Raw genomic sequence first — 6,937 nt, 5'->3', positions numbered from 1 at the left:
TGAGAGCCAGGCTGGAGAACGCTTTCGCTGTTTTCTGTTTTGAAGAAACGTGTGGGAAAATTGTTTCGATAAGCATAGGGTCATATACAGAATCTCAAAACTTCAGGTGAACAATGGAAACGCAGAAGCTCACAGTTACTTGGAGTCATATTTTTTTTTTTTTAGTTTTTCGAGACAGGGTTTCTTTGGAGCCTGTCCTGGAACTAGCTCTTGTAGACCAGGTTGGTCTAGAACTCACAGAGATCCGCCTGAGTCATATGATTTTAACGGAAGGCTAGAGTCAGCTTCCCTGGTGGTCTAGTGGTTAGGATTCGGCGCTCTCACCGCCGCGGCCCGGGTTCGATTCCCGGTCAGGGAAAATGTTTTTTCTGTTCTAAAGTACAAAATCTCTTGAAACATGAAAATGGAAAGAGAAGTCACTCTATAATAGTTTTAATATTGGATGGTCTAAAAAAAATTATAACATTTTCCAGTAGACAAAAGTATTCTTTGGTAAATTCGTCTACTTAATTTTTCAAAAGAATGTTTTACATAATTTAGGATTCAAATTTGCGAAAACGCACAACTGACAACAACCGGACTTCCGTGTTACATCCCCTCCGTGTCTACTGAGGTGATCAGTGCTGTTCTCAACAATGGAGACGCTTTATTTGTGCTCTTGCACGAATAGAGGCAATCCCCTCTGCGCCTTGTCTCTTCCGCGTGACAATTCTTTTTCAATTCTGGCTGACTTGGGTCTCTTTGTAGACCAGGTTGGCCTCCAATTTGCATATCTGCCTCCCAAGGCCATAATGACGTTCTGTACTTTTGTAAAGAGAAAGCGGCTGTGAATTGCGGCTGTTTGACTCGCTAAATAGTGAGCAGATCGGCAACACGTTTCTAAAGAGCTAAGCACAGGTCTCAGCGCAACCTTTTCTGCATCCGTCTAAAGTCTCCCACAAACAACCCACAGCAGAGCCTTTCCTGAATCATTCGATTCCAGAGGCTACCTTCAAACGGTTAAAAGGAACTGATTTTCTTTAAACCTGGAGATCAAGGGCCACCACAGTAAGTTTAACAGGACGAATCCTAGAGTTTCACAGTTTCTTTCTCTTTTTTTCTTTTGTCTTAATTTCTTCAGTGTCAAGAAATGTACTGGAAAAGAATTTGTTATTGTATTCTTCATATGAAAAATATTCTAGGACAACTATCAGCGGGCGTTGGTGGTATAGTGGTGAGCATAGCTGCCTTCCAAGCAGTTGACCCGGGTTCGATTCCCGGCCAACGCAACCATTGCTTTTTGTGTTAATTCTTGGTTTTCCAACCCCCCCGAGTTTGTTCACCAAGTCCATTTTGTAGACAACGCATCCTTCATTTTTGTGTTGATCCTTCGGAGCTTGTTCACCAAGTCCGTTTGGAGACAAAGTGGCCTTCCCTACAAGCCTTCTAGGTCTGCTTGGTGCAGCAGTCTGGCGTCGCAGACATAAACTATTATCCGTTTTACTATTTTTAATATACTATTATCCTCTTTAGGGAAGTGTCTGAAATGGAGGCTGCTCTCTTTTGAGACTTCAGAGGCGCCTATGCCTCCGGTTCGGGAGGGAACGCGTGGCGCCTTGGTGATTGGAGTCAAAAAACACCTCCCCGGATTAGGGCCCCTTCACTTTTTCTTCAGCTAGCCAGCTCTGCTCCTTTTCCTGTTGCACCATTCTGGTAACAAAACACTCGATTCCAAAGCACAGGCTGAAGTATGAATAGGAATATCGTTTGGGGGCTGCCTGCAAGATGGCTTGCTTCTTTGGAGAGGATTCACAGAAGTGGGTCGGTGCTGCAGTTGCCAGTTTCTTATCTCGGGGGGAGGGCGGGCTGGGAGTTGAGGAATTGACGGCTGCGCCAGCAACCTGTAAACGGTCAGGGTTTCAGGGTTGCAAAGTCAGACATTTGACCCTACAGCCACGTAGACTACAGTAAATAGGACCTCACCGGCAGCTACTCTTATTCAAAGGGCATTATATCGACGCCGCAACCCGCTGCTCGTCCGGTGGCGCGCCGTGATCGTATAGTGGTTAGTACTCTGCGTTGTGGCCGCAGCAACCTCGGTTCGAATCCGAGTCACGGCAGATAGTAGCATCGTTCCTTGGCAGCTATTTTGTTGACGATTTAAATTCTTATTTTGCCTTTGCGGAAACACTGAGTCACTAAAATAATTCCACACGGCTTATCCAACAAGAGCAACCTAAACTCCTGGGAAGAACCAGAGCTAAAGAGGAGCTCCGCCTTCCCCAGCAGACCGGTCAAGTTTCCCGAGACCCCGAATGTTGGCCCCTCTTCTACCGGGCGGAAAACCAAACGCGGGGAGCCGCGTGCCTGCTTTTGCAGCAAATACTGCACCGGAATGCTACACGAGTGTATCTCGGTGAATTTTACACCAGATGGCCTGGGCCTTGTTTCTCGGGCAGCACAATCTTGGTGTTTAAAAAGAAACTTCCACGGAAGATGAGTGACTAGGACCTATTTTCGCAGTAAGCCGCAATGAGACACCAGAGCGGAAGCACAGGCTCCCCGAATACGAGTCTCCGCGCGCCCCCTGCCCACTACCCTGTCCCCGCGCTCGGTCGGCTGGTCTTCAGCCCCACGCTCCCAAGACACTCAGCTCCCAGGTGACTCCATTCAGAAGGAATCGGAGGAGACAGGCCCGCCTGGCTCTATGCGGTCCACTCTCTGAACTTCAGGTTCCTCAGAAGTAGAGTTTCAGACAAAAACTATTAATATAGACACCAAATCATAGATTCTAGAAGTTTGTTACCGCCAAATAAAAACAAACAGAATGATTGCGACATTGTGTAGATCGATTATATAGGCCCAAGGTCGTCTGAACTCTTAACGCCCGGCTAGCTCAGTCGGTAGAGCATGAGACTCTTAATCTCAGGGTCGTGGGTTCGAGCCCCACGTTGGGCGCTTCACCTCTATTTTTTTTCTATAAATTCTAAAAATCTTGGTTCACTAGAACCAAAGAGCGAGCAGCTTGAAGAAACTGTAGGAGCGGATCTAACGCACCATAGCGTTGCTTTTCTGTCTTTTTCTCTTCCTGAGCAAACACTACTCTTGAGGTTTTGTTTTGTTTTACTTTGTTTGATCCTTTTTGGGGGCATTGGAGACCCCAGAGCTTCCAAGTTGATTGGGTAAACTGCTCTCCCACCAAGCTAAGTCCTCAACCCCACCAAATGCTTTTTTTTTTTTTTTGCCTTGACTTCAGTGATGAACGCTTTTTACTTTTTGAGACAAGCCGGGCAGCGGTGGGACAAAAGTGCTACTGATTTGCCCAGGGTGGACCTGTCTAGCCTTGGAGATCCAGTGCCTCTGTGTCAGCCTCCCCAGTTGGAAATTTTAACAGTTTTTATCTAGACGGCGAGATAGAGCAAGGTTAAAAAGGAAACTTGGTCAAGAACCGGAGTCACTATTGGAGTTGACAAAGGGGTGGCACTTGTCACACGTGCGGCTGGGACAGTGCTCAGCGGAAGGGGTGGGGATGCGTGCGCAGTCGGGGTCGTGCTATGTAGCCCCTGTCTGGCCCTGGTCCTCTAGCCTCAGCCTCTCAACTGCTGATTTTTCTTTCCTTCCCCTTGGAGACAGACGATGTAGCCCAGGCTGGCCTGGAAATCACAGACACCCTCCTGCCTCTGCCTCCCGAGTGCTGGGATTATGTTAGGTGTGTGTTCTCATACCCAGCAGAGTTTTTATTTTTAACAGAACAGCCTGGCTGAGGTGTTGTAGCCAGACCACCTCTAACCTGGCAGCAGCCAAAGGCATTTTGCTGGCGTTTTTCTGTATTTTTTTCTTTTTTTAATATACATTTTTAATTGATATTTATTGAGCTCTACATTTTTCTCTTCTCTCCTCCCTGCCTCTCCCCTCCCACTTCAATCCTCCCCCAAGGTCCCCATGCTTCCAATTTACTCAGGAGATCTTGTCTTTTTATACTTTCTACTTCCCATGTAGATTAGATCTATGTAAGTCTCTCTTAGTGTCCGTATTGTTGTCTAAATTCTCTTGGATTGTGATTTGTAGGCTGGCTTTCTTTGTTTTCTTTATGTTTAAAAACCACCTACGAGTGAGTACATGTGATAATTGTCTTTTTGTGTCTGGGTTACCTCACTCAATATGATGTTTTCTAGCTCCTTCCATTTTCCTGCAAAATTCAAGATGTCATTATTTTTTCTATTGTGTAGTACTCCACTATGTAAATGTACCACATTTTCCTCATCCATTCTTCGGTCAAGGGGAATCTAGATTGTTTCCAGGTTCTGGCTTGACAAACAAAGCTGCTATGAACATAGTTGAGCACATGTCCTTGTGGCACAATTGAACATCCTTTGGATATACCCAAAAGTGGAATTACTGGGTCTTGAGGAAGGTTGCTTCCTAATTTTCTGAGAAATCGCCACACTGACATCCAAAGGGGTTGTACCAGCTTGCATTCCCACCGGCAGTGCAGAAGTGTTCCCTTTCCCCCATTTTCTGTCTTTTTCAACGACTAGAGAGAAACATAGCAAGGCCTTTAACATATGTGAGGGTTGCCAGTAAAAGGGTCACAATCAGGGCCTTGCTGGTCTACACATTAAGGGCAGGCTTAGCAATGAGTAAAGCTCTGTCTTAAAATAAAAAGTGAAAACCCCACCTCAAAAAAGAAAATAAAAAAAGATAAGTGAACAAGTTTAATCCCCCCCGAACAACCCCTTAAAAAGAGAGCGAGCAAGAGAGAGAAGGGAATAATACTGAGGTAAATAATGAAAATAATGCTGCCGCTGAAATAACTCTTGTGGGCAATATTTAATAAACGCTGATTTATGTGCTCAAATGTTTTTCAAGCTTTTCCCATCAAATATTGGATGGATCTGTAAAGGAAGTATTCCTATTAACCCTTTCCTACAGTTGGGGAAGGTGATTAATTTGTTCAAAGTCGTATCCTGAGGGAAATGAGAGCGGACTTGACGGAGGACCTGAAGGCTTAGAGCACGTGCGTGAATTCTAAAGCAGAGAAACAAGTGGCACTGGAGCCTTACGGGCCCAAGACGCGAGTAGATCTTAGTCCTTACATCGCTTCATACTTCTGCCACAATATCTCAGGACTCAAGATGAGTGTGTTTGATAAATCTAAATTGATTATAAATGGTTGGAAGGAGGATTCCAAGTAGGCAAAAGGCAACCGTCCCTGGGTGGGCTCGAACCACCAACCTTTCGGTTAACAGCCGAACGCGCTAACCGATTGCGCCACAGAGACATGTAGGTATTTGGGTGTAAATTCATTTCCTAATCTTAAAACGTGCTTTTGAGCTTGGGGCTGCACCCTCGTTTTCGTGGTCTCTCCGACTCCTAGCCCTCCTAAAATAAAACACTACAACCGAGGCGAGTTTCTCAAGTTTGCATAGTAATCCGGTTTAAGTCAGCTCGGAGCCACAGACCTCCCAGTACCGGGTTCCAGGTTTTTAGCCTCCAAAGTCGCCTGCCCTCTACTGGTCCCTGCCCTCCCAGCTCTTGTCCTCACAGCCTTTGCACCCGCAGGCTGGCGTGCCAGTGTCCCGGCCACGAGTCCTGGAACTTGTTCGCCTTTGCCAGAGCACGCCTAGCACCCAATGAAAAACCCACGCGGCGCGCCCGGAAGGACGCTCCACTCACCACGTGGCTTCAAAAGGAAAAAAAGCCAGGGTGGGCTTTTAGCCCTACGAGGGTTCCATTGTAGAAAAGCAGACCTGGTTTTTTTTTTTGGTGTGTGTGTGTGGGGGGGGGTGTTGCTTACATTCCCTTAACTTTTAGCTGCCAGAGGCCCTCATGATGGACTCCGTGTGTATACGGAGGTAGAGAGACCTCATCCTCGTGTCTCCTCCAGTGGCTGTGTGCACTATGAGGGTTGGAAACAAAAGCCTAGTCTGTTCACGCAGGCCAGTGTTCGGCGAATTCTGTCCCGGGTCCACTAGTCAGTGGGAAGGAGCGGCGTGGTCCAAAGAAAGGAGGTTTGATGGGGAAGCACGTGACTCAAAGATAAGGCGGAGCGGAGGCTAGGGCGGCCCTTTTGGAAGGAGGAAGAGAGCCGCGGTGGCTGGCGACTCTTTTCGGATTCCCCATTCTTTCTTGTGATTAGTGTGCACGGATTTTGCTTGATAATAAACGATGAAGTAATACATTGGCCCTCCTTCATCATCTGGCGCTTTAACAGTGGGGCCTCGTTGACCTACAACAACAGTTGCCCTTGGAGAGGTGCCGGGGAGAGAGTGCGTGGCTCTGCCGCCGAGCCCACGTCCCTGCCCCCCCCCCCAACCACCCCCGGGGTTTGCGATCCCTGTGCACACTCGCATCCCCTTCTCCCTTCCCCCTCCCCCCAACCCGACGGCTCCGCCGCTCTTTAAGCAGGCCTGCTCCGGCGTCTGGGCACTTGCAGCCACGGGGTGTCCTGAGGCGGTTCTGCTCCGGACACTCAAGCGCTGTGACAAGTTCTGGTCCTTGAACCTCGCTCAGCAAGCCTCCCGCCCCCCCAACAGCCTCTCCTCCTTCGAAGGCTGGGCTGGTCCAGCCACTCTGAAGCCTCAGCCCAGTTTACTGACCCTCTGCCGCATCTGCTCCACCTGCTGGTCAAACGTTGTCACTACATCTGAATACTTTCCCCACAACCTAGGCGTCCGAACATTGACTCCACTCGCTGGTCAAATATCATCACTACAACTACACACACAGTGAAAGGAGGCTCGGAAATCCTGGTAAGTCACTTGGGAACCTTTAAACGGTAAACTAAACTATACTATTGGGGGAAAAAGTCAAAAGGACAATCTTAGAACCTTTGCCAGGGCAGAGATTGGGAATCTCACAATGCAGGGAATTAGGGCCCTGCTCACTGCTAATATGGACGGGATGCTAGAAAAGTGAATTGAGGAGATAAACAGCCTGGCTGGGATATATATATATA

General features: G+C 47.8%; 5 non-coding genes across 5 annotated transcripts; 4 read left to right on the top strand and 1 right to left on the bottom strand.

Moving 5' to 3' along the window:
- The first annotated feature begins 286 nt into the window (after positions 1 to 286).
- On the top strand, positions 287 to 358 carry Trnae-cuc. Its single transcript has one exon. It is a non-coding gene; the product is annotated as a tRNA-Glu (tRNA).
- Positions 359 to 1,196: 838 nt separating this feature from the next.
- Positions 1,197 to 1,268, top strand: Trnag-ucc. Its single transcript has one exon. It is a non-coding gene; the product is annotated as a tRNA-Gly (tRNA).
- Positions 1,269 to 2,027: 759 nt separating this feature from the next.
- On the top strand, positions 2,028 to 2,099 carry Trnah-gug. The gene has a single exon. It is a non-coding gene; the product is annotated as a tRNA-His (tRNA).
- Positions 2,100 to 2,864: 765 nt separating this feature from the next.
- On the top strand, positions 2,865 to 2,937 carry Trnak-cuu. The gene has a single exon. It is a non-coding gene; the product is annotated as a tRNA-Lys (tRNA).
- A 2,249-nt stretch (positions 2,938 to 5,186) lies between these two features.
- Positions 5,187 to 5,260, bottom strand: Trnan-guu. The gene has a single exon. It is a non-coding gene; the product is annotated as a tRNA-Asn (tRNA).
- Positions 5,261 to 6,937: the final 1,677 nt, after the last annotated feature.

Source organism: Microtus ochrogaster, chromosome 21 (assembly GCF_000317375.1).
Source record: "Microtus ochrogaster isolate Prairie Vole_2 chromosome 21, MicOch1.0, whole genome shotgun sequence".
In the NCBI taxonomy this organism is placed as follows: domain Eukaryota; kingdom Metazoa; phylum Chordata; class Mammalia; order Rodentia; family Cricetidae; genus Microtus; species Microtus ochrogaster.
Note: the sequence above shows the minus strand (reverse complement) of the source record. Positions and strands in the feature narration are given on the sequence as shown.